At 43.3% G+C, this 26,492-nt stretch overlaps 5 non-coding genes across 5 annotated transcripts; 2 read left to right on the top strand and 3 right to left on the bottom strand.

The window, feature by feature from the left end:
* Window positions 1-2,646: 2,646 nt before the first annotated feature.
* TRNAP-AGG (transfer RNA proline (anticodon AGG)) lies at window positions 2,647-2,718 on the bottom strand. The gene has a single exon. It is a non-coding gene; the product is annotated as a tRNA-Pro (tRNA).
* Window positions 2,719-3,035: 317 nt separating this feature from the next.
* Window positions 3,036-3,108, bottom strand: TRNAT-UGU (transfer RNA threonine (anticodon UGU)). Its single transcript has one exon. It is a non-coding gene; the product is annotated as a tRNA-Thr (tRNA).
* An 11,541-nt stretch (window positions 3,109-14,649) lies between these two features.
* Window positions 14,650-14,731, top strand: TRNAL-UAG (transfer RNA leucine (anticodon UAG)). Its single transcript has one exon. It is a non-coding gene; the product is annotated as a tRNA-Leu (tRNA).
* A 5,789-nt stretch (window positions 14,732-20,520) lies between these two features.
* TRNAT-UGU (transfer RNA threonine (anticodon UGU)) lies at window positions 20,521-20,593 on the bottom strand. Its single transcript has one exon. It is a non-coding gene; the product is annotated as a tRNA-Thr (tRNA).
* Window positions 20,594-22,365: 1,772 nt separating this feature from the next.
* On the top strand, window positions 22,366-22,437 carry TRNAP-UGG (transfer RNA proline (anticodon UGG)). Its single transcript has one exon. It is a non-coding gene; the product is annotated as a tRNA-Pro (tRNA).
* Window positions 22,438-26,492: the final 4,055 nt, after the last annotated feature.

Here is a 26,492-nt window from a genome sequence, read left to right on the forward strand (position 1 = left end):
GTGAAGGGACCGTGGGCTGGGCTGTTAGAATGCAAGGGGTGGCAATTCTCACATTACTAATTGTGTGACTTGGGCAAGCTGCTTACCTTTTGTGTGCCTCTATTTCCTCATTTGTACATTGGAGATAATATATACCTGTATTATGAAAATTAGTGAATACGTGTAAGGTGCTTAGCGTGTATTCTGCAGAGACAAGAAAGATCAATTTAGGTATCCATTTGCAACATAATTCCATAGCCATGGCTATTATCCCTGGGAAGATTCCAATCTGACTCTACAGAAACTGGAAATAAATTGCCCTTTAATTGTGGCCTCTGGAGACCAGCAGGTGTGCCCAGAAGTGTGGTAATATTCGTCCATCCATTCATCTATTCATTATTAATTGCCAACTACAAATAGTACACATTGCTAAGTGCTGAGGGTACAAAATCGAGCACGACAAAACATCTGCCTTCCTAGAGCTTATATCCTAGTAGGGGAAACAGAAAAAAAGAAGGAAAGAACTGCATATAATAATATTAAGTAGTGATAAATGCTGTGAACAGCCATAAATTAGTGTAGGGTATAATGGCAATTGGAGGCTATTTTGGAAAGAGTGGTCAAGGAAGTTGTCTCTAAAGAGGTAACATTTGAGCACAGAAGGAGTGAGAGAGAGAGAGGGATACAAATATTTGAGGAAGTGAGATGTTCTAGACAAAGGAAACAGTACATGAAAAGTCCGGAACAAGAAACAAGGCACATGGATTTGAGGAACAGTGGGAGGGCCAGTATAGCTAGAAGACAGTGAGTGAGAAGGAGGAAGAGGGGGTAAGCAGTTGCGATCAGAGGGACAGACACCATCAGAACACACAAGGGCTCGATCACAGATTCTGTTCTAAATGTGAGAAGTTATTGGGTGCTTTTAAGTGGAGGAGAGCATTGTTTGGCTTACATTGTAATAGGATAACTCTGGCTGTTCTCTAGAATAGAGAGTAGAGAAAAAGTAGGAAGATGAGTTAGAAGGCTATCATTGGGATTTGTAAGAGATGAAGGAGAGTTTAGACCAGGGTGATAATGAGTGTGTTGGGAAATAGACGAAGATAGAACAGTGGATTGGATGTGATGTTGGAGAAACTCGATACATGGTGGATCTGTTTCCTGAGATATGGGTGGTGGTTGGAGAGCAATTGGAAGAGGAGTGACAGGAAATCAAGGGTATCATTTGAGACAAGTTAATTCTGAGATGCCTATAACTTGTTCACATGCTGGGACAAGCAGGTGACTATATCTACAAATCTAGATCAAGGCTTATGAATAGGAATCATCAGTATACGATGCTATGTTAAGCCTCATGACTTGATAAGTATAGAGAGATAAACAAAAAAATTGGCAAGGGGAGAGCAAGATAACACTCAAATATTGAGAGGTCAGGAAAGGAGGAGCCATTAAAAGAGACTGAAAAGTAGCCTCCTGAGATGAGAAATGAAGTAGGACGAAGACTGAAAAGTGACCTTTAGATCTGGAAGCATCAAAGTCATTGGCAACCTTGACAAAAGCCATTTCAAGTAGCGTGGTGGAGAAAAAAGGCCTGATCATAATTGGTTGAGGACAGAGCATGAGGGGAGGAAGTTGAGATACACAGTGCATAACTTTTAAGAAGTTTTTTCTATCTATGCAGAATAAAGAGAATTGGGAAGAGTGGTTAAGAAGGAATTTTTTTAAAGGATTGGTGATACTGCAGCTGTTTAGTGTTTGTATGCTAATGAAAATGATTGGCACACTGGGGGAAATAGCTGCTGTGCGTGTTGTTAGGGGCTTGGGGGTGGAGGTGCGGAGGTAATGTTGATTTCAGAAACCAAGTCCTTACCCGAAGGAGAGGAAATGCGAAATTCATCTGATGTGAAACTGAAGGAGCTGCCCTCAAATATGAGAAGTGAAAGATGGGCCTTGAAACAAGACAGAAGACAGAGATGATGAGTGTCGATGTGGGTAAGTTAGTCCATCTGTTGCCAGGAAGGGATATAGTTCACTTCTAATGGAATCGTTTTATTCTGTAATAGTTATTCACACACTAAAGAAAGTTGCTAAGGATCCACAAAACATTATTTTTAAAGTTAACATTTCAAAATTTGCCTTTGGAGATACACTTTCCCTCATCACTCTATTGCTCCACTGGAGTTAACAGAATTCATTGCCTACCTCACAGTACAAAACAAACAAACAAACACCAGAAAGGGTGGGGGGAAAGGAAAGAAAGGAAAAGGAGAAGAAAAGGCAATATTATGTAATAACATGTAAACCCCTTTTTAAAAGATAACACATCATACAGTTACACATGGTGACAATGTTAGTATGTGTCAGCTCCCAATTCATTCCCAGGAAAGAAAGCAGCTCCTTGTGTTTACCAAGGGCTAAAATTTCCGAGCAACTTTGCATAGACTGTTTTATTTGACTTGACAGGATTGCTAGAGATAGGCAGGGAGAGGAAGATGTGTTACAGTTTGTCAGAGAGAGTAAAAAGGATAACCTGGGGTTTTCTGTGCTTTGCTTCTTCACATCCCTGGGGAGTTAATAGCTGCGATTTTTCAAAGAATGGCATACAGGGACAGCAAAGTGCAGTCGTGAAGTTTTCAAACAAGACACACGTTGTTGAGTTGAAAAGAGCGAGGGCTCGTCCGGGATTTGAACCCGGGACCTCTCGCACCCTAAGCGAGAATCATACCCCTAGACCAACGAGCCGCTTTACAAGCACTCTTAAGTTTTGCCCTAAGGCTCATTCAAATCATTAAGCATTTTCTGATAAACGAGGTTCTTGGGTGCCTTCTATCGGCAAGAATGCGTACTTATTTGCATAGCAGAGGTAAACCACACGCCCCAAGAGTCATTGAGACTGGCAGCTTCTGCAGCAGGCGTGAACCCCCCTAGCCTAAATGACAGCCGAAGAGGCGCCGAAGACATGCAGATGTGCCAAGCGACAGCCACGTTGCTGCCGCGTTGTCCGACCCCGCTTACCTTCTGATGTGGAAATCCCTGTGGGTAGGAGGAAAAAAACGCACAGGCCCCAGCGAGAATTGAACTCGCGACCCCTGGTTTACAAGACCAGTGCTCTAACCCCTGAGCTATGGAGCCCTTGGCTGCTTGTGGTTTCTCTTCCTTTCATCTTATAGATTGATATTATGCTTCTAGCATTCCGGCTACTGAATAGGATGTTAGCTTGAGTAAAATTCCAGGATATTCTCCTACAAAATGAAAACATCTTCGTGCTCTGTAAATCCCTCGAAAAGGTTCTGCTTTGAGCAGAGCAACTACCAGGCTGTCTTCCCGTTCCTCACCGTGATACTCTCTTGAGACTTTGCCTACTGTGCCTCTGTGGTGCATGGAAACGGTGTTGATGTAAGAATTTCAGATCTTTGGGTACAAGGGCGACCCCCCACACACACACCTCCCGAAATATGAGGCGTCTATGGAGGGCGTCTGATGGACAAGGAAATTGTAGTGCTCGCCTTCCGCTTAATATGGTGGTAAAATCCAGGGACGGAGGTGAGAAGAGATTTTCCACGGCTTTTTCCTTTCTCAATCCAGATCCCTAAACCTCTAAACTTGGAGGAGTTTTCTGTGGTCAGAGGAAAGAAAGTTAACTCTTTCTGGAGTATTAAACCCTCGCTCTTCCAAGGTCCAGAGGTAGAAGCAAACAGGGAAAAGGGGTGTTGAGGAAGAAGAGTTTAATCCTTCCCTGAAGACATACACAGATTTACACATCGTTGGTATGAAAATAATACGACTTTTTAGAAAAGATTGTTTTTAATTTTTAGAAACCTTGTTTATATAAGCTGGTGAACAGAAACTAAACAATTATTTAACTAAGAAAGATCTCGTACCCATTTCTTACGGCAAATAAGCCGTAGGTGAGAACATTGGAAAATAAGCACTGATTCATGAAACCCCAAGAAGTGACGCGACTCTGCTTAGTAAGATTTAGACCCTCTGACCACAGCTCTGCTCTTATACTCACTATTTTTTAGTGCTTTCATGTCCAAGATCACAAAATTTGTAAGAAATCTGTAAGGTTATTATGATTCATTGTCTCCTTTATTTTTCATTATTTAAACGTAAAACATGATGCTGTTGACCTTACACATTTTCAAGGAAGAAAAGTGCTCTATTTAGATAGGCAAAGTAAGGCATTTGTGGCAGATTTTCTTGGATTAGGGATGAGTCAGGAAGAGGCCTCACAATGTTGTCCTAAGGTGAGATGAATACATATCTTTTGTAGCCTGACAAGGGCTGTTCCTTCTACTGCTCCTGGGTGTTTAACCCTCAGTCTTCTGCTCCCAAGAGAACTACAAGGCTTTGTTTTAACTGATTGAATTAAAAATTGAGTCTCTATACTCTATTTGCCTACACAAGACACTTCACTGGAGAAAACCTCTAACATGTTCTCTTTGGGCCTAAAGACACACCTCATAGCTTAAGGAAATGGCAGGTTGCCTACCTTTTTTTTTTTTTTTTTTAATGTCAGGGGAACACAAGTAGGCCTACCTTTTTTCTAGAGCAGAAAAGTCAGATTAAAATAAACTTTTGGTCATAGTTGATGTGTGACTGTTGGCATGTATAGACATAGAGTATGTAGTGCAGTGGTTAGAAAAAACCTAAATCGGTTATTTAACTTTGCCAGGTCTCAACGTCCCTGTTTTCGAAATAGGTGTTTATTATTATCATCATTGTTAGTATTATCTTCATTATTATTATTTTCAGAGAGACTGGCCATAGGCAAAATTACTAAGCAGTGCAAACTGTCTCTCAAACGGCCTTCTTCCTCTTTGCTGTTTCTCCTCCTCTCTTTGCTTGTCTTTCTCTGATGGTATTCATGATGGCTCCTCACCTTCTCTTAGACCCCTCATTCTCACCCTGTCACAATTTGGCAAGCTCACTTCTATTCCCTACATGAATTGATTTCTTCTCTTCTAACCACAGACTGTTATTCATTTAAGAATAATTTAAATTTGGGAGGCTGAGGCGGGCGGATCACGAGGTCAGGAGATTGAGACCATCCTGGCTAACACGGTGAAAACCCATCTGTACTAAAAATACAAAAAATTAGCGCATGGTGGCACGGGTCTGTAGTCCCAGCTACTCGGGAGGTTGAGGCGGGAGAATTGCTTGAACCCGGGAGGCGGAGGTTGCAGTGAGCCGAGATGGCGCCACTGCACTCCAGCCTGGGCGACAGAGCCAGACTCAGTCTAAAAATAATAATAATAATAATAATTTAAAATATTCAAAGAAGTATTCCAAGGAGAGAAGCCAGGGCAACAACCATGGATCTGATGTTTCTGGTTTCTGCTAGACAGAGGCTGGCTTTGCGGAGAGGGTTCTCACTCCTCTATCAGTACAAATAAACCTTTGACCAATTGACCCTATCCACATTCAGCCCACTTCCCACCATCAAAGGTTGTCCCAGGACCTTATGTTACATTCTCATTCTTCCAGGCCCTTACTCCACAATTCACTCTAGTTGGCGTGTCTGACGCTACGAAACTCCAAAAGCCACTTCTACTAGTTTATTAGACTTAGCATCAGCAAACCTGGTTGTGCTCCAGTGTGTTCTGGCCCATCCTGAGCACTTCCTCTGCTGAGCAACTTGACCCCTAGTTGTAATCTTAGCAATATTTTTAATTGCTTTTTTTGTTGTTTGTCTGTATTTCTTCCATTTCCCCTCAACTTTTCATTTGGAAAAACTTTAATCCTAATGTGGAAATAAATGAACACCAGTTAATGAGAACAAGCAAAAGATATTCAGAGCTTTCTATAGCAAAGGAGTTAGCAGCCTTCACTTGTGATTTTTTAAAAATATAATTTCCATATTATTTTTCTCTAGAGAGAGTTTTTCTTCAATCCTTAAGGACTCACCTTCTTATATGGGCTTTGGTAGGGTTCATGTGGCAGCACCCATAGGTCTGAATCAGGGTGGGGCTGTTCGGTCCTTGCAAGCTTCACAAGATTAATTCCTGTCTACCTTGCTGTGAATGACACAACTCCCACCGTAACAGAATTTCACGAACAACTTGGGAAGCCCATAGGCGTCAAAGATACTAGCTTCAGAAATGTCCCTGACAGGTGCAGTCTCTACTACGTTTTGAATGATGAACTTCTTAATAGTCTTGCCTTTGGGTAGGCATAGGGCATAATTCATGTAGCAAATAGGCTGCACGTGGCTGTGGCCCTTTTTGGCATGACCATTGTTATTTCTTTTCTTTGCCATCTTGGAAGTGGGGACCCAAAAGAACGTCACTTGTGATTTGGCAGAGACTCAAAGGCAAGCAGAGGAGTGGGAAAACTTTATAGGGGACAAAGGGAAGCCTTCAAGTGTGCCCTGACTGGAGACTGTGGCATGGGGACACGGTGGGCAGGCTAACTAGAAGCGGGGCATCCTATGTGATTGGTTAGGGATGCATATTTGGCTTTCTCTGGTTGATGCTAACTTGGAAACAGAAACAAATAATAGGAAAGGTGTTAATTATTCATAAATTCCTAGCCACTGGGTCTGGTTTTTACAGAGGTTATTGTTTGGCTTCCTGGGCTGGTTGCTAAGAGATAGTGGTCTGACTTCCTAAAAGTCTGGCTTAAAGGCAATGGACTGGCCGGGCGCTGTGGTTCACGCCTGTAATCCCAGCACTCTGGGAGGCTGAGGCAGGCGGATCACCTGAGGGTCAGGAGTTCGAGACCAGCATGACCAAAATGGTGAAACCCCGTCTCTACTAAAAATACAAAATTAGCCTGGCGTGGTGGTGCATACCTGTAATCCCAGCTACTCAGGAGGCTGAGGCAAGAGGATTGCTTGAACCCGGGAGGCAGAGATAGCCAGTGATAGGCGGTGAGCCAAGATAGCGCCATTGCACTCCAGCCTGGGCAACAAGAGTGAAAATCCGTCTCAAAAAAATAAATAAATAAAAGAGAGAGAGATAATGGGCTGGCTTCCTGTGCTGGTCACTGTGGGTTGACTTCCTGCACTGGCTGTTGTAGGTTAGTGCTGGTCAGAGGTCTATTTTTATATATGTTCTGGCCACTGTCTGTTTGTATAGTAATACCCTAGGGAAAAGTTAAAAAAACGGTACAGTAAAACCTGTATACCCTTTAACTAGAACACCCATTATTAGGAACATTTGCATCCTTCTTACCTACCCTTCCCCCTGTTTACATGTACTATCCAAGAGCAGAATATTAGTACCATAACACACCCAAGAAAATTTATAATTCCTTATATGCTAGTAGACATACAGTCCATATTCAGATTTCCCCACTTACCCACTCCCTATTAAAATAATGTAAATTCTAACAATATATCTCACTGCATTTAGTTGTAACATCTCTTTGGTCTCTTTTAATCTAGAAAATTCCCTTCCTCTTAGACTTTCTTTTCTCATGGCAGTTGTCTTATAGAAAGTCTCACATTCTGAATGTGATTATTTCCTCATATAAGATTCAGTTCAATATTTACTTATTTCCTCATGATTAGATTCAGCTTAAATATTTTTGTCAAGGACACTACTACTACTTTTCCAGGATAGATTGTCTAGGGTCTAGGTAGGACTGAATTTCTAGTAAACCAAGCAGGAAGAATGAAGTCTAATGAGTGATACTTATTTACATGACAGTGCACTATTTCAAGGAGCTTCTGTTCAGAAAAGGAAACTATTATGTCATCCTTTGGGGAAGACTTTGTAATTTTCAGCTTCATTGGCTATAGAATATTTTTAAAGGTCAGGAATTTATATCCCAGAAAAGTAGGCACAATTACCAGGACTCAACCAATTATTCACTGTAACAACATCCACGAACACCTATGACAGGCATACTGGTTTCCAAGATACATAGATTGTTTATCTCAGACATCAAGGAACGCGAGTTTGCAAAGCTTTAGCCACACACACACACACACACACACACACACGTACTTGCCTCGATTTGTACTTTCTCAAAGTTTTCTTCAGATTTCCACAGACATCTTACCTTCTGGAAACTGAGGCTACACTCACTCTGGTGATTATCAGTTACCACTTGTACTGCCATCTAACTGTAGTGTGTGTCTCTGTGTGTTTGTTCATTCTTCTAGGTTTGTATTGTATATATTGTAAAAGGTGGAGAAGATATTTTCTTTTATTCAAATTCAAGTTCCCAATGAGCAAGGATAATAATCTTGTTTGTCTTCTGCTCCTCCCCAAACCTGATCAAATGATAAGCACAGATTTATTTGGTGGATGTGAAGTGGGCAAGATTCTATTTCCAAGTCCCAAAAGGCTTCCTGGCACATGCACCCCACTGGCTTGCCTCAAATGTTTAAACCCATTATAAACACTCCTGTGTGTTCACTGAGAAGCTGACTGTGTTTTGAGCACTTGGTACACTATGGAATTAAAGTCAGGGACTAGGAAAAGCAGTAGAGGGAAATCAAAGAAGAAATTAAATTGTACATCAGACACGATCTTTTTAAACCCAAAGCACCAAGACTATTACAATATTTATGGGGACTGAGTAGGTGAAGGAGGACAATGATACCAGAAGGATGGACAGAAGCAAAGAATAAAAAATGCCTCATATCCTTCCCCTTTCCATTCCTGTTGATCATACCATAGTTCAAAGATTGCATTTCTTTTCACCTGAAGCTTGCAGAGGTGATTGATTTCACTGGATTACTCCCTGAAATTCCTCTGGTCCCATCTCTCCAATGAAGTTCAGTGAAAAGTGTAAAGACAAATACAAACTAGAAATAAGGGGCTTAAATCTCCCTGCTGAGTATAAGGAAATTTCCCTTCCCTCTTTTTACTTTGAGCATTTACTTTTGAAAACTTTTTTTTTTTTTTTTGAGACAGTCTTGCTCTGTCGCCCAGGCTGGAGTGCGGTGGTGCGATCTCAGCTCACTGCAACCTCTGCCTCGCGGGTTCAAGCGATTCTCCTGCCTCAGCCTCCCGAGTAGCTGGGATTACAGGTGTGTGCCACCACGCCCGGCTAAATTTTTTTGTATTTTTAGTAGAGACAGGTTTCACCATGTTGGTCAGGCTGGTCTTGAACTCCTGACCTCATGATTCGCCCTCCTCAGCCTCCCAAAGCGCTGGGATTACAGGCGTGAGCCACTGCACCTGGCCTAGAAAACTTCTAAGTACAATCACAGTACTTTGCTTTACTGTGATGGTCAATGTGATAACCATATGAAACCATATCAGAGCTAAGTAAGTCGGGTTCAATAAATGCTGAAAGCATTGACTATCTGATGGAGTCATCAAAAATATTATTTAGTTTAAATATAGTATTTAATTTTGAGCAAGATTTTACAGCACATAGAGGGGTCCTCAGGCCAATAGGGGGATGGCTTTTTTTTTTTTTTTTTTTGAGACAGAGTTTCACTCCTATTGTCCAAGCTGGAGTGCAATGGCACGATCTCAGCTCACCACAACCTCCGCCTCCCAGGTTCAAGCAATGCTCCTGCCTCAGCCTCCCAAGTAGCTGAGATTACAGGCGCACACCACCACGCCCGGCTAATTTTTGTATGTTTAGTAGAGACGGGGTTTCACCATGTTGGTTAGGCTGGTCTCGAACTCCTGACCTCGTGATCCACCCGCCTAGGCCTCCCAAAGTGCTGGGATTACAGGCATGAGCCACCATGCCCAGACTGGGGCATGGCTCTCTATTGGAGCTAGGAACAGAGCTTTACATTGCAATGTAGTGCGTGTCTTCTGCTGCAGACTGATCCAGAAAGATTCTGGTGGGAATTTTCAGATGCTCTAAATGAACATAGAACATCTGATACAGAAGTTGGTACATAGAGTATTTCTCAAAATTTAATGCATACTCTAACTTTTGGGGAGTTTGTTAAGATTCTGATTCAGTAGGCCTGAGATTCTGCATTTCTAATCTGCTACCAGAAGATGCTGATGCTGCTGGTCCCCAATCACACTTTGCATATTAAGGCCTTAAAGTAAATCTCTTGCTTATCTATAAATTTTCATCATCTGAACTATTAACAAGGTATGGATAGCAAGAAATTCAAGGTTAAACTCTCCGACAATATTACAGAATGCTAGAGCCTAGAATATCAGCATTCTGTGCCGAAGACTGAAGGAATAGACATGTGCCAGCCAGACGAACACATTGCATGTATTTGTATCAGGCATCTTTCCAAAAGGGTGGTTATCTATTTGCTTTAGATATTGGGCAATCAAGTATGCAGCAAATTTGGCATTCTACTAGGAAAGCCAAGACACCTGGCTTATGGGTCTCAGGGCACTTACTGTTTGAGCTGTGCAATCCAACATGTGATCCACTTCTTGAAAGGAACAGGCCAAGTTTCCTCCCTCCCTACTGAAGGATCCTGTGAGCACAAGGTGGGAAATAGGTACTCCAGCAACACTGAATAGGAAATTGAATAGGAGAAGCCATGCCCACTTGTTAGCAAAGGAACTTCAGCCAGGAACAGGAGAGTGTGGTACTTTCTTGATAAGAAAGTGCTCTGACGCCTGTCAGTTTGAGGAATTTGAACCTGCAGCATTCCAGGATCAAAGAGGGCTCTGCTGTGATGGCTAGGTTCTTTCCTGTTGACTGCTTCCTTTTATTGCCTCATCTGGCACTAAAACAGATCAAAATGAGCTCAAGCCACTTCCATCACTTGAGAATCTTCATATTTAAAAAAAAAAAAAGTCAACACATAGAGAAACTATGGGTTATTTAAATGAGTATTATGATTTTTTTTGTTTATTTGTTTTTGTTTTTTTTTTTAAATGGAATCTCTGTTGCCCAGGCTGGAGTGCAGTGGTGCGATCTCGGCTCACTGCAACCTCCATCTCCTGGGTTCAAGCGATTCTCCTGCCTCAGCCTCCTGAGTAGCTGGGATTACAGGCACATGCCACCATGCCCGGCTAATTTTTGTATTTTTAGTAGAGACGGGGTTTTGACATGTTGTCCAGGCTGGTCTCGAATTCCTGACCTCAAGCAATGTGCCTGCTTCAGTCTCCCAAAATGCCGAGATTACAGGTGTGAGCCACCACACCTGGCCAAATGAGTATTGTCTTCGTTCGTTTTGTGTTGCTGTAATAGAATACATGAGGCTGAGTAATTTAGAAAGAAAGAGGTTTATTTAGCTCACAGTTCTGCAGCCTGGGAAGTAGGAGAAGCATGTTACCAGCATCAGCCAGGCTTCTGGGGAGGGCCACTACACTAGGTCAAAACAAGGCAGAGAAGGTCAAAGGGGAAGCAGACACATACAAAGAGAAAAAAAGAAAAAAAAAAAGTGAGGGCCTCTTGGCTGTATAACAACCCACTCTCCCAGGGAACTAATCCATTCCCAAAGGAAGTAATCCAATCTCACCAGAGCCAGAACTCACACACTACAGAGAGAAGGGCACCAAGACATTCATAAGGAATTTACTACTGTGATCCAAACACCTCCCACTAGGCCCCATCTCCCAACAGTGACACATTGGAAATCAAATTTCGACATGAGTTCTAGTGGGGACAAATTAACCATATTCAAACCATAGCAGGTATGTTTATCAGACTAGCACTGAAACACAGAGACATAAATGTGACTGTAAAATCTCATCTGGAGAGCTCATCAAAAGTTTCAATATGAGACCCATTCATGTGCCCTAAGTCTCTTGTTGGCTCAATTCTAGGTATAATAGCTCAACAGATATTTTAAATATTTGTTATCTCCCCTCCCATTCACCCTGCACAGCTCTTTCAAGTCGTAAAGAGCCCCAGGATCTTTCTTTTTTTCTTTCAAGCTGATGCTTCCCCGGCCTGCACACTGAGATGGTGGCACAGGATTCCTAGGATTCTCTCCAGCTTAAGAAGAACATTAGTCTTTCCACTTCTGACCCTGGCAAAGACTTGCGTGTACTGATGGAGGCAATAAGCTCACACTCCTTTTCTCCTAAGGCTTCCTCCAAAGCTTGAAAACACAACGTGAAATTTCTTAGTAGTCATACATTCAGCCAAAGGGGCTGGCGACGGGTATTTTAATCTCTCCGTCTTAAGTGATGCGTAGGAGGCCATATCTTTGACCATCCTGCTGGATTCAAAACCTACGAGATGCTGCCTGCTGGCCTTGGGTGCTGACCTCCTCCTTCTAGGGAGAAAGAGACCTGATCAGGGCCAACGGTGGGTACCCAGTGAGCTTAGATTGCCGGTGAGCTGGAGGTTGGTGAGGAGGGTGCTGGCGCCAGAGGGTGACGAGGCGTGAAGAGGGGGATGTAAAACGGGGTGAGTTTGGGAGGCACCGCGGGGAGCCCGGACTAGAGTGGGGGGGGGGGCGCGGGAGGAGAGCCTGCCTCCGACCTCCGACCTCCGACCTCCGAACGTCCCTGCCCTTTCCTGTGCCGCCCCCGCTTCCCTGCCTGGGTTCTACGTTTATGCGGTGCTCCCTGAGCCCTATTTTAAAGCTGCTTTTTAAGAACTTGCTTTCTGCTCGCCTCCCCCAACTCCTGGCAGCGGTGACCGTGAACTCGCAGGACCTTCGCCCCCGCGGAGGCCCAGGGAAGAACGCTTTTTTCCTCTCTATTCGCCCTCAACCTGACCCGCTGGGCCACCAGGGCTTGGGGAGAGACCTCAGAGGCCTAGAGCCAGGAGAGGCGAGAAAGGGTTGTGGTTTTTTTGAGTGATTGAGATGGGGGACAGAGAGAGCACTTAAAATTAGGCAACTTTAATTAGGCTCCCAGGAGAATTTCTGGATCCACAGACCAAGAAAACAGCCAAGTGGGAACAGCAGCAAAGAATATAAATAATACATAATCCAGGGCTTTGCGCCGAGTGGGGTTGTTCTCAGGTCAGTGATTCCCACTTTGGGTGCGGGAGACCCCAAGTATCACCTCTGAAACTGTTTTCTAGCTTTTCCTCTGCTCCTTTAGAAAGAAATGTTACAACACATGAAATAGATGCAGAAAAGGCTTTCTGTAAAATTCAACATCCCTTCATGTTAAAAACCCACAATAATCTAAGTTTTAAAGGAACATACCTCAAAATAATAAAAGCCATGTGTGACAAACCCACAACCAACATCATACTGAATGGGCAAAAACTGGAAGCATTCCCCTTGAAAACCGGCACGAAACACGGATGCCCTCTCTCACCACACGTATTAACAGAGTATTGGAAGTTCTGACCAGGGCAATAAAGCAAGAGAAAGAAATACAGGGCATTCAAATAGGAAGAGAGGAAGTCAAACTCTTCCTGTTTGCAGATGACATGATCCTGTATCGAGAAAACCGCCTCATCTCAGCCCAAAAGCTTAAGAAAGCTGACAAGCTGCCGGGTGGGGCGGCTCACGCCTGTAATCCCAGCACTTTGTGGGGCTGAGGCGGGTGGATCACCTGAGATCAGCAGTTCGAGACCAGCCTGGCCAACATGGTGAAAACCCATATCTATTAAAAATACAAAAAATTAGCCGGGCGGGCGTGGTGGTGGACTCCTGTATTCCCAGCTATTCAGGAGGCTGAGGCAGGAGACTCACTTGAACCCTGGAGGCGGAGGTTGCAGTGAGTCGAGATGGCACCACTGCCATGGGTGTTGCCTATCCAGCCTGGGCGACAGAGACGCCGTCAAAAAACAAAACAAAACAAAAAACCAAACAAACAAACAAAAAACAGCAGGCAAGTAGAGAGCCAAATTAGGAATGAACTCCAATTCACAATTGCTTCAAAGGGAATAAAATACCTAGCAATACAGCTAACAAGGGAAGTGAAGGACCACTTCGAAGAGAACTACAAACCACTGTTGAAGGAAATCAGAAAGGACACAAACAAACGGAAAACAGTCCATGTTCATGGATAGGAAGAATCAACATCATGAAAATAGCCATACTGCCGAAAGGGAGGGAGAGAGACAGAGAGAGAGAGAGAGAGAGAGAGAGAGGAAAGAGGGAAGGAAGGAGAGAAAGAAAGAAAGAAAGAGAGAGAAAGGAAAGAAAGAAAAGAAAAGAAAAGAAAAAAAGAAAAGAAAAAGAATGAGCAGCACCAGGGCTCCAGGGAAGCCCGGGACCACCCTTTCTGCGCTGGGGATGCCCTTGGAATGTGACCTCTCTCTGGGGAGCCGTGCTACTACCATGGGCGTAGGCGTCGGTCTACCCGAGCGTGCAGAGCGGCCTTCTTCCTCAACAAGAAACCCGGCAATTGCCCAACCCAACCTCTCCTTGCTCAAACTGCAGGAGGGAGCGGCCATCGAGTTTCCTTTGAACGCGGTGACAGATTTACAGGTCTGTGAACGAAAGGGCCCCTAATAAGTGACGTGAACTTCGACCCCATGGCACTCTAAGCAATATTTGTACCCACAGAACCACGATCCAACAGCAAGGAGTTCTTATTCTTCAGTCTTCTCGAATAACTTTCAAATCACCAGTAGGATTTTTAAAGTTTCCGTGTTTTATTGCCCAGGTTAAAGAAAAGATGAAGGTCTTCCAAAGACATTGAAGCTAATAATCTTCGATTACCTGCTAGCCCACTTCCCAAGGCGAGTGAGAATTCAGTAATTCCTCCTCTCCTTGAGTTTGCTTAGATCCCTAAGGATGAATGAAAATGCTATCCGGAACCCTGCTTCCGCGAAGAAAATTCAGAATTTTGCACTTGTACGCTGGGGCAAAATGCTGAGAGAATGAAGAAGGTAATTGCAAACCCTTATAACGTGTGTGGTAGTGTGGCCGAGCGGTCTAAGGCGCTGGATTTAGGCTCCAGTCTCTTCGGGGGCGTGGGTTCGAATCCCACCACTGCCACTGGTATGTTTTAGCACAACAAGGATTCTGAAGTACTAACACTTTCTAACTAGTAAGATTATTAAATCTTCCTTTCCCAGGATTCTCCCGGATTACACAGCATCAGTTCCTCTGAATTCTGCGTTCGTAATTAAAATCCTAATTTCCAATTGGCATTTCTTTCGGTTAGGCAGGGAGGCCTCCTCGCTCGCGGTCTCCTACTTTATCCGTTGTACTGACTCTCTGGACCCCAGTTTTTGCACTGCACCATTTGGGTTCCCGCAATCAGGAAAGCTCAGTTCTCATCTAAAATACACGCTCACATTGAATCATTGTCATTACCTAGTTTAAGCATAAGGTGGTCAGGAAGTTTTTGCAGAAACTTTCCCATTGGTCCCATCAGCCCGCGGCCGGCACCGCTTTAGGAGTTGCAGCTCTGTGCTCGCGAAATATCCTGCCTAGACCCTGTTTTGGTTCTAATCACGTTACTTTTGTAATTGAACATGATGGATGGATGCATGGACAGATGGACGGACGGATGGATGCAGAAAGCAAAAACTCAGCGGCCGGGCGCAGTGGCTCACGCCTGTAATCCCAGCACTTTGGGAGGCCGAGGCGGGCGGATCAAGAGGTCAGGAGATCGAGACCATCCTGACCAACATGGTGAAACCCCGTCCTTAGTAAAAAAAAATACCAAAGCCGGGGGTGGTGGCGCGGACGGACCTGTAGTCCCAGCTACTCGGGAGGCTGAGGCAGGGGAATCGCTTGAATCCGGGAGGCGGAGTTGCAGTGAGCCAAGATCGCGCCACTGCACCCTAGTCCTGGCGACAGAGTAAGACTCCGTCTAAAAAATAAACTCAGCAAGGTTCATGCTCTCATTCAGGCATCGTTACCTCATGGGGAATGGGGAGAAGACAAGTAAACAGTTATTTTGAGTTGGTGATTCAAAAACACTTCAAAGCGGATTCTTGACTAACTCCATTCATTGGGCCCAGGGGGCGTCTGTAAACGTGGGTTTAGTCACCCTCCTGCCCCTTCCCAGTGAATCAGGTCACGGTGGTGGCGACTGTTCAGGTTTCTGAACTACCCAGCTACAATACTCGCGTAGAAACTAACCCACTGTGGAAAATCAGAGGGGGTACACTCAGGGCCTATTTAGTGGTATCGTCTCAGAATGGTTGTCCTACTGCGTTTTTCAGCCACTACAGCCTGTCACCTACAGAAGTGCTCATGGATTTGGCCGGACAGTTTCCTCGGGGAGAGATTTCACTGCCGTGACATGAGGAATGAAAGAAAGAAACTGAGCAGAGAACTGCGACTCTGTGCAAGAACCAAGTGTCATGCCACCCAGGCTGGAGTGCAGTGGTGCGATCACTACTCATTGCAGCCTCCATCTCCCGGGCTCAAGCGATCCTCCCGCCTGTCTCCCAAGGAGCTGGGATCACACTTCTGCACTATCACGCCCACGCCCGGCTGTTTGCTTGTTTGTTTGTTTGTTTGTTTGTTTGTTTTGGTAGAGCCGAAAGGTTGGGAGGGAGTGGGGAGGGACGGGGGAGCTGATAATGGTCTGTCTATGTCGCCCAGGGTGAGCTGGAACTCCTGGGCGCCCAGCCTCATGCCACTTTTTGACTCTGCCCTCCTTTTTATATCTTCCTACCTCCTCATTCAAAATCCTCTTTCGGGCACTCCCATAACATCTTCCATTTCACTTTGATGACTCCTCCAGACCAGTCCCCTTCCTTTTCACACACCTATCACCAAGAAATATCTTGGGCCCCCAAGATCTTCACAAAAGAAGCCTTTTGTTTTGTTTCTCTCAGAAATCGAGAGACAAGGCATGTTTTGCTCCCAGTGCCTAGTCGGGGGAAAATATCTCTATATCTGTGGATAAATTGGACCTTCCTAGCACTTTTATAAAATTCCCTGTTTGCATAATTTCCATATCATTGTTCTTCCTTTTTCCACAAGGCAATTGTTCTGTCTTCCAATTCTGTTTTATGAAAATAAATCAAATTTAAAAGTTGTTGGAACCCCCCCCCCCCCACCGCCACAATGCTCTAAGCCTTCAGAGAGATGTGACTGCGGTCTGAGTCACATATGGTTACAACTTCTGTTCTCAGATTATAGATTAATGTACTTTCTTATTTTTCTTGTTCTGTGTGTACCAGAGAGAATTAAACGACATCAAGAACAAAAACCTACAGTCTTCTTAATTAATGACCCTCGTTACAGATGAATTTCCCTTGTCTTGTCCTGCTTTGTTTGCTTAGACCAGATAACAGAAAACCCATGATTATTATGCCCTCTGCAAAAAATGTTAAATGCACCCTTGCCAAAAAGAAACACTGCCTGTAACCAATCAAATGGCTGTAACTATGTGCCAACCTTGTATGAACAGTGTATGAATAATGAATAATGTTGTAATCCTGCTAAAAACTCCTCTGTCTCTGCCTATACAAATGAAACCTCAACTTTCCTACTTCGGAATGCTGACCCTATTCCTTTGGGGTTGGTTTTTCCATGTGGCTCATCCTCACAGTTTTGGCTTGAGTAAACTCTCTTTAAATTAGAGTCTTACCCTTTTGATTATTTCAGGCTGACGGTTTGTTTTCCCTTCTTCCTGAAACGTAATTCTGTGCATTATCTTGAGACTGGGTTAATTTTTGTTTTTCTGTTCATCTCCCTCTAGTGACTCCCAGAAACCTGATCTACCTAGCTCGATGTTTTCAGCTGCATGGAGGCCATCATTTCCATTGAAACAAAATGACTGAAACTTCCTCCATTCCTTCTCCCACTCCTCCTCCCCAGTCAGGCCAGGATTTTCCACATTCCAGCATTCTCTACATCCACCAAGGACACTAGCATTCCCCAGACTCTCAACAGCACCACCTCGGAACGTTTTTGTTTATATTGTTTTGCTCTTTTCACTGTCCCTTAGTTTCAGTTAATTCCCTCTCCTGTTGATGGAAGGATGCCGACTTGTTTCTATCTCCCCTCACTCATGCCACTCACCATCCCTGCCTTTTTTCTGCCTGCATCACTTCTGCACCACCAAAATGATCCTGAACCTCTATCCTTCCTTCTGTCCCCTCCTCTTGTTCCTCTTGACAGTACCAGCCGCTCCTCCAGCTCTACTCTACCACCCCTGCCACATCACCTACCCCTACTCCTCTCCGGCACTCTGACTGGCATTTCCCGCAACACATCTGTCTCCACACACACATGTCGGAAAGCTCCCTTAACTCACTTAAGCATGCGTCAATATTTCTGCCAAATTCTAGCTCAAAATTCAACTTCAGGAAGCTCTCTTCAGTTAGTTTCTCCTCACCATTCTGATTACTCCTTTTCATTGTCTTAAATGTGGTCCTATATCGTTTTGTAAACGTTTATGGCAGTATCAATATATCAACACAGCATTATCTATTCTGTTACTTCAACTAAACTGTGAATTACTTAAGTCACCAAGTTTTTAAAAAAGTTAATAGATTTTACATCCAAGAGCAGTTTTAAGTTTACAGCAAAATTGGGTGGAAAGTACAGAGTTCCTACATTCTGCTCTCTGTCCCCACAGCCTCCCTCATCAAGGACATCCTGCACCAGTATGGTACATTTGTTACAACTAACATTGATACATCATTATTAAACAAAGTCTGTAGTTTAAATCAAGATTCACTCTTGGTACTGTACATTCTATGAGTTTGAACAAATGCATCATAATCATGACATATATACACTATTGTAACACCATACAAAGTAGTTTCACTGCCCTGAAAGTCTTCTGTGGTCCACATGTTCATCCCTCTCACCTAACTCCTGGAAACCGCTGATGCTTTTACTGTCTACATTGTTTTGCCTTTTCCAGAATGTCATATAGTTGAAATCATACAGTATATGGGCATTTCAGATTGGCTTCTTTTACTTAGTAATATGCCTTTAAATTTAATTCCATGTCTTTTTATGTCTTGATAACATATCTTCTAAGGGCTGATTAATATTCCATTGTCTGGATATAGCACAGTTTATCTATTCCCCTGTTAAAGGATATCTTTGTTGCTTCCAAGTTTTGGCAATTATACATAAAGCTGCTATAAGCATTAATGTGAAGGGTACTGTGTGGACATATGTTCAACTCATTTGGGTAAGTACCTAAGAGTGTGATTGCTTATTGTATGAGAAACATGTATTTGGTTTTGTAAGAAACCGCAAAAATTGTCTACCATAATGGCACTGGGTATTTTTAAACTTTATTTTATAAAGTAAAAAACTGTTTTTTTATGTAATGTATACAAGTGGCACATTTTGAAAAATACATAAAAGTATGAAGAATATCAATCACCCACAGATAAACAGATTTTGGCATATATCCTTTTTCATTTTCAAAAATACATAAAAGTATGAAGAATATCAATCACCCACAGATAAACAGATTTTGGCATATATCCTTTTTCATTTTCAAATAATAAATTTCTAAAAGTAGAAATAGAATGCTTGATAAAATACAATGTCTTTTTAGAGTTCTTGATTTATAATGCCCAACTGTCCTCCAGAAAGCCATGACATTCTACAAGAATGTTCTTATCAGTATTAGATATTAATAAATGGTTTCCAATTTGATTTCTTATTAAGGAAGGAACATTTTCCATATGCATACTTGACCTTTTGCTTATTCTCGGTATCGTTTGTTTAGATCCTTTTGAGGGGCAGGCCTTTCTAGAGTATTTCTCCTTGAACCCTGAATTGTCCAGTATGAATTATTCACGGAAATGAAAAAGTGTAGGGTTTGGGGGTGAGGTTGAGGGATGTTACCCATTATCCACTCAACGTTAACTAGTCTTACAGATTAGGAGATGGATTCAAATCTAAAAAGAACGTCATTAATTAACACCTTGTGAGTAAACAGAATCACATCTACTGCAGAATCACACCTGCTGCAGAATCACAGAGGACGCATTAAATGTTCTTTTATTGCCTGAAAATATAATTCAAATTACTGCTTCACAGTCTTTGGATTAGGAGGATACATTAATAAAACCTTTCGTTGGCTGAGTAGACTGAAGCATGAAAACATAGGCAGAATCGAACCGGCGACCTTAAGAATGGCCGTAGTTGGAAATTCCTAGAGTCCACCGCTCTACCAGGTGAGCTATCGGAAAGTGTCTGTGACACCCGTTAGCGTAGATTTTTGTGCATTGAGTAGCGGCTGGTGAGACTCCTGACTTCTTTGCATTTGGGCTCAGATTACTGTTCAAGAAGTTCCAGAGAGCCAGGTCTATAGTTAACTGAGTCCCGGGAGCAGCCTTGAGGCAGTAGGAAGTGAGATCTGAGTCGGAGGTAGTGAGAATGGAAACAGAGCAGAAGCCACCGGCTTGGGGTGAATCTGCATAGCTTCTGAACTAGGCTGCCCTCAGAGTAATCTGCGAGCCAGTTTTCGCCCCAGGAGCGCAGGAAGGGACCACCAAGCAGGCTACAAGTGGAGAAGTGCGCAGGACTCCGGGGGTCATGGCTATAAGCAGATTAGATTAGATCTGTTCCCCACAAACACAGAGGTATGGACCAAGTGTAACATTTTTCTCCCAGAGACGTGAACACTCTAGTTTCTTCCTCGCTTACTGCAGCGTACAAACACCTATTTTCCCACTACCGTTCATAGGATCCCGACGCTGTACTTTTTCGTCTCAAATCCAGGATCTGGCTTTCATGGAAAGATCATAAAATGCTTCCTTTCTTCACTAATTTGTTTCAGCGTTGAAAAGGCTAAAAAGCTCATGCTCTTTTGCTTGGGAAAAGGGGAAAAAAAATTCCTATAGCCGAGGCCCCAGCGAGATTTGAACTCGCGACCCCTGGTTTACAAGACCAGTGCTCTAACCCCTGAGCTATGGAGCCGCCACGGGAGGCATACATTTAACAATCAATCTATTATGCAGCTAAAATCCTAGGTAAATAGTGTTTAAGTCTAAATAAAGTTTAAGAAATAAATTAAAAGGAATGTTTGAAGGACGTGCCTCTTACGTATAAGAAAGAAACATTTTCTTGACCAGGCCCGGACTGGAATGCAAGTCACTGTAAGGGTAAAATGGGGAATAACAAAATTATTTAATAAAAAGTGATGATTATTTATTCCAACTTTTAAGTTCTGGATTATTTGCTTCTTTGGAGACAGTTGAATTATTGCCTTTTGAAAGTGGCTCTGTTTTTATTACAAAAATTAAAAGTATATGTTTCGATAGACAAATGACTTACGTTCTTTAAAAGAGATGAGTTTTCAGCTTGCTTGCTCATCAAAAACGAACAAACAAACCATAAAAGACATTTAATATATATTGTTATCTTAAAAACGCATGCTCCACGATACATGCTCCCCAGCTTCAGGCTTGACAAGTCCCAAGTGTCGAGCAACATCAGGGTCAGGGTGCGTTTCATTACAGAAGAGAATGCAGTAGTGATCAGAGACGTTCCCCCCAACCCGCTTGGATTCTTAGTCCAACTCTCTTAGTCTGAGATTGGGGTTGTTTTTAAAAGGGAGGCGGCTGTCTTCAAGCACAGGACGTACCCCTCTGACCTTCAGAGTTTTGGGGTGGACGCAGTGAGGGCGCGAAGGCTTCCAGATCTCCCCCAGCCTTTCAGCGGAGTCAGGCTTAGTCACAGATTCCTCTAAGTTACCTGAAGCAGAGGTGGCTAGAAGGGGTCCAGCCCTTTTCTTGGTCCTTTAACACTCCTCTTCCTAGCATCTCGGAGTCGGAAGGCAGCTCCTTCTCTTTGGGCCTCTAGGCTTTTCTAAGCGCCAACTTGAAGTCCAGAAAGAATAAAAGTGGCGTCGTCGCATGGGAAGGTTGGGGAGGAAGAGTTTCTCTTCTTTTCTCTCCTTTGGTGTCAGCCTGACCAGGAGGCTCAGTCATTCACTGGACAGCTCCCACTGGCCGGGAGCCAGCTTGGCGCAGGGCAAGCAATGTGATCAAGGCAGACACTGATGCGCCCTGGAGAGGTTAGAGCAAGAGCCCGGGAGCTTCGGTTCCCAAGCAGAAGAGGCTACAGAGTAAGGACAACCGTCCCCCCACCACCCACCCACCACCTTTTGAGTGGTAGAGAAGTGGGCTTCTATAGAAGAGAGTGTGGGCAGAGAGCAACTTTTCCCCGACGGCACCTCCTGGGCGCCCTTGAAAGACGCCTTAAATCTAAACCTATAATACATAGGTAATCAACTAAAGCTGAAAGGGAATGGCCAAAGCACCCACGTGGAGTGCTGGGTGCTGTAGGCGAGAGGTCTGAGGTAGTGGCTTTTAGAGCTCAACATCTTGGTAATGTTGGTTCGACCTTTTCCCCTGCCAGTCCCGCGGTGACCTTTATCTTTCGGTGAGTGAAATCGGTCTTTCGTGTTTTTCGTGGGTCTTCAAACCACAGGCCACCTGAGATGGTTCTAGTCCCTTTGAGTACTCAGACCCTTCCTGTGCATTGACCGACACAGCTCGGCCCGGATCCTGAAATGAACGTTTCTACCTTCGGAACGCTGAGGCTCGGATCCTTCTGAACCCGCACGTTGACTTTCCTGGAGTCTGGAGAAAATCACTAGATTCTAAAAGAATCAAAACTGTTCAAGTGTTGTGCTACAACTAAAAAAATAAATGAACACTCTTAGAGAAAAAAACTTCTCCAGTTCTGGCTCGTTGGTCTAGTGGTATGATTCTCGCTTTGGGTGCGAGAGGTCCCGGGTTCAAATCCCGGACGAGCCCCTTTGTTTTCCGTTTCATCTTTCTCTCTTTAAAGTCAGTAGTTAACAAATACTGCAATCGGCGATACGGCTAGGTCACCTAGCCCCCTTCAACCTCGACCTGTGGGGGATGAGATTGTTGAGCAAATTGCGGGCTACTTTTGCTGAAAGAATCAAAGACAACGAAGACGCTGCGAAGGGCCAAGGGCTTCATCACAAATCGGGGCTCCCTGACGGGCTCTGACAGGATCTTTTGTCAGGAGCAGAGTGTTCGGGCAGTTCTTACCCAGTATTTTGTGTGGAACAAACTAGTGCACTTTTCACTAGGTCACTTCGTATGGAAAAGATTGCTACCTGAAGGCGTGTTAGGGTCACAATGTCCCAATAGAACCCGCTTTCTGAGACCCTGACTGCGCGGTGATCCAGCCGCGGGATGGAGTCTAGCCCCTGCCCTGGCCTTGGCGCCTGCTCCGCAGCGCAGTGTTGCACTCTTGGTTGTTCTAGTGAGACTGCCTTTCCGACAGTTGCAAGCGCTGTTGCATCGTTCGAATGCGAAGTCGCAGCCCTGGGAACTTGAGGGCTTACAGGACTCAGACATTCATTTTGTTCAAGGAAGCGCAATTGGATTATTTCCAGGTGTTATTTTCGAAAACATAGTATAACATAGGAATAGTTGTTTTTTTCACTTCTGACAAGAATCCACCAGACCCATTAGTGCTCTTTGATGGCTCACCTGAAAAATCAACAGGTTCTACTGTTGGGTGTCTACCTATAATCCTTGAGTGTGGTTCGATTCTGGAGTGAAGAAGTTGTCCTCGAAATGAACTGCTGGGATGAGGGGCGCTTCAAAGTTGCTTGTCTTTCTAAACTGTGTTTAGAAAGGACTCTTTAGGCGGGGCGCGGTGGCTCATGCCTGTAATCCCAGCACTTTGGGGAGGCCCAGGTGGGTGGATCACCTGAGGTCAGGAGTTCGACCTCAGGTCGAGACCAGCCTGACCAACTTGGTGAAACCCCATCTCTACTAAAAATACAAAATAGCCAAACGTGGTGGCACACGCCTGTAATCCCAGTTACTCGGGAGGCTGAGGCAGGAGAATTGTTTGAACCCAGGAGGCAGAGATTGCAGTGAGCCAAGACTGTGCTATTGCGCTCCGGCCTGGGCAACAAGAGCAAAACTCCGTCTTGAAAAAGAAAGGAATCTTTAACAGGATTTCTGTCTAGCCCAATTATATTTGTCCTTTCTGAGGTTTCCCTTCGAAGAGTTACGTGTCCAGAGGAAAATAAAGGGTTTTGTGATTATTACAGGAAGGGAGGAGAGAAGGAAGAATCTGTCAACATGCCCTGACTTCCAGGTTGGTTGGCGGGTGGGAAAGGTGAGATGTCTAGCCTGGTACTTTGTCTTTGCTGAACGCCTACCAGTGGATAGGCCCAACAGGAAGTTGGATATAGTGTCTGTGATACATCACATAAACAGAATTGAAAATAAAAATCATATGATTATCTCAATAGATGCAGAAGAAAGCATTTGACAAAATCCAGCATCCCTTTATGATCAAAACCATCAGCAAAATCAGCATAGAAGGGACATATCTCAAGGTAACAAAAGCCATCTATGACAAACCCACAGCCAACATCATACTGAACAGGGAAAAGTTAAAAGCATTCCTCCTGGAACAAGGCAAGGATGCCATGCCCACTTTCACCATTTCTATTCAACATAGTACTGGAAGTTCTAGCCAGAGCAATCAGACAAGAGAAAAAAATAAAGGGCATCCAAATTGGAAAAGAGGAAGTCAAACTGTCACTGTTCGCTGATGATATGATCGAATACCTAGAAAACCCTAAAGACTCATCCAAAAAGCTCCTGGATGTCATCAATTGAATTCAGGAAAGTTTCAGGATACAATACAACATACACAGTCAGTAGCACTGCTACACAGCAACAACGACCAAGCTGAGAATCAAATGAAGAACTCAATCCCTTTTACAATAGCTTCAAAAATAAAAAATAAAATAGTTAGCAATATACTTAACCAAGGAGGTGAAAGATCTCTACAAGGAAAATTACAAAACACTGCTGAGAGAAATCATAGATGACAAAAACAAATGAAAACACATCCCATGCTCATGGATGGATAGAATCAATATTGTGAAAATGACCATACTGCCAAAAGCAATCTACAGATTCAATACAATTCCCATAAAAATACCATCGTCATTCTTCACAGAACTAGAAAAAAAAATCCTAAAATTCACATGAATCCAAAAAAAGAGCCTGCATAGCCCCCAAGCAAAGTTAAGTGTAAAGAACAAATCTGGAGGCATCACATTACCTGTCTTCAAACTATACTGCAAGGCTACAGTTACCAAAACAGCGTGGTACCAGTAAAACAAAACAAAACAAAACAAAACATGTAGACCAATGTAACAGAATAGAGAACCCAGAAAAAAAACCAACTACTTACAGTCAACTAATCTTTGACAAAGCATACAAAAACATAAACTGGGGAAAGGACACCCTATTCAACAAATGGTGCTGGGATAATTGGCAAGCCATATGTAAAAGAATGATATTGGATTCTCATCTCTCACCTTATACAAAAATCAACTCAAGATGGATCAAAGACTTAGATCAAAGACCTGAAATCATAAAAATTCTAGAAGATAGCATCAGAAAAACTCTTCTAAACATTGACTTAGGCAAGTAATTCATTACCAAGAACCCAAAAGCAACTGCAGCAAAAACAAAAATAAATGAGACCTAATTAAACTAAAAAGCTTCTGCATAGCAAAAGAAATAATCAGCAGAGTAAAAGACAACCCACAGAGTGAGAGAAAATATTCACGAACTATGCATCCAACACAGGATTCAAATATCCAGAATCTACAAGGAAATAAATAAAACAAATCAGCAAGAAAAAAGCAAATAATCCCATGAAAAAGTGGGCAAAGGACATGAATAGACATTTCTCAAAAGGAGATATACAAGTGGCCAATAAACATGAAAAAATACTCAACATCACTAATTATCAGGGAAATGCAAATTAAAACTACAATGAGATACCACCTTGCTCCTGCAAGAATGGCTATAATTAAAAAATCAAAAAATAATAGATGTTGGGGTGGATGTGGTAAAAAAGGAACATTTTGTACACTGCTGGTGGGAATGTAAACTAGTACAACCACTATGGAAAACAATATGGAGATTCCTTAAAGAACTGAAAATAGAACTACCATTCAATCCACCAATCCCATGACTGAGTATCTACCCAAAGGAATAGAAGGCATTATATGAAAAAGACACTTGCATACACATGTTTATTTACAGCAGCACAATTTGCAATTGCAAAAATATGGAAGCAACATAAATGTCCATCAACAAATGAGTGGATAAAGAAAATGTGCTATATTGGCCAGGCATGGTGACTCACGCCTGTAATTCCAGCACTTTGGGAGATGGAGGTGGGTGGATCACTTGAGGCCAGGAGTTCGAGACCAGCCTGGCCAACATGGTGAAACCCTGTCTCTACTAACCGGCTATGGTGGTGCATGCCTGTAATCCCAGCTACTCGGGAGGCTGAGGCAGGAGAATCATTTGAATCCAGGAGGCAGAGGTTACAGTGAGCCAAGAACGTGCCACTGCACTCCTGCGTGGGTGTCAGAGTGAGACTCCGGCTCAAAAAAACAAAAATAAAGTGGTACATATACACCATGGAATACTACTCAGCCATAAAAAGAAACAAAATAATGGCATTGGATGGAGTTGGAGACCATTATTGTAAGTGAAATAACTCAGGAATGGAAAACGAAATATTGTATGTTCTCACTTACAAATGAGAGCTAAGCTATGAGAATGCAAAGGCATAAGGAGGAAATAATGGACTTTGGGAACTTGGGGAAATGGTGGGAGGGCACTAAAAGATAAAAGACTCCATATTGCCTACAGTATACACTGCTCGGGTGATGGGTGCACCAAAATCTCAGAAATCACCGCTAAAGAACTTCATGTAACCAAAAACTACCTGTTCCCCCAAAACAATTGAAATAAAATAAATAAATAACAAAGAACACATTGAC

The sequence above is a fragment of the Pan paniscus genome, chromosome 15 (assembly GCF_029289425.2).
Source record: "Pan paniscus chromosome 15, NHGRI_mPanPan1-v2.0_pri, whole genome shotgun sequence".
Lineage (NCBI taxonomy): Eukaryota > Metazoa > Chordata > Mammalia > Primates > Hominidae > Pan > Pan paniscus.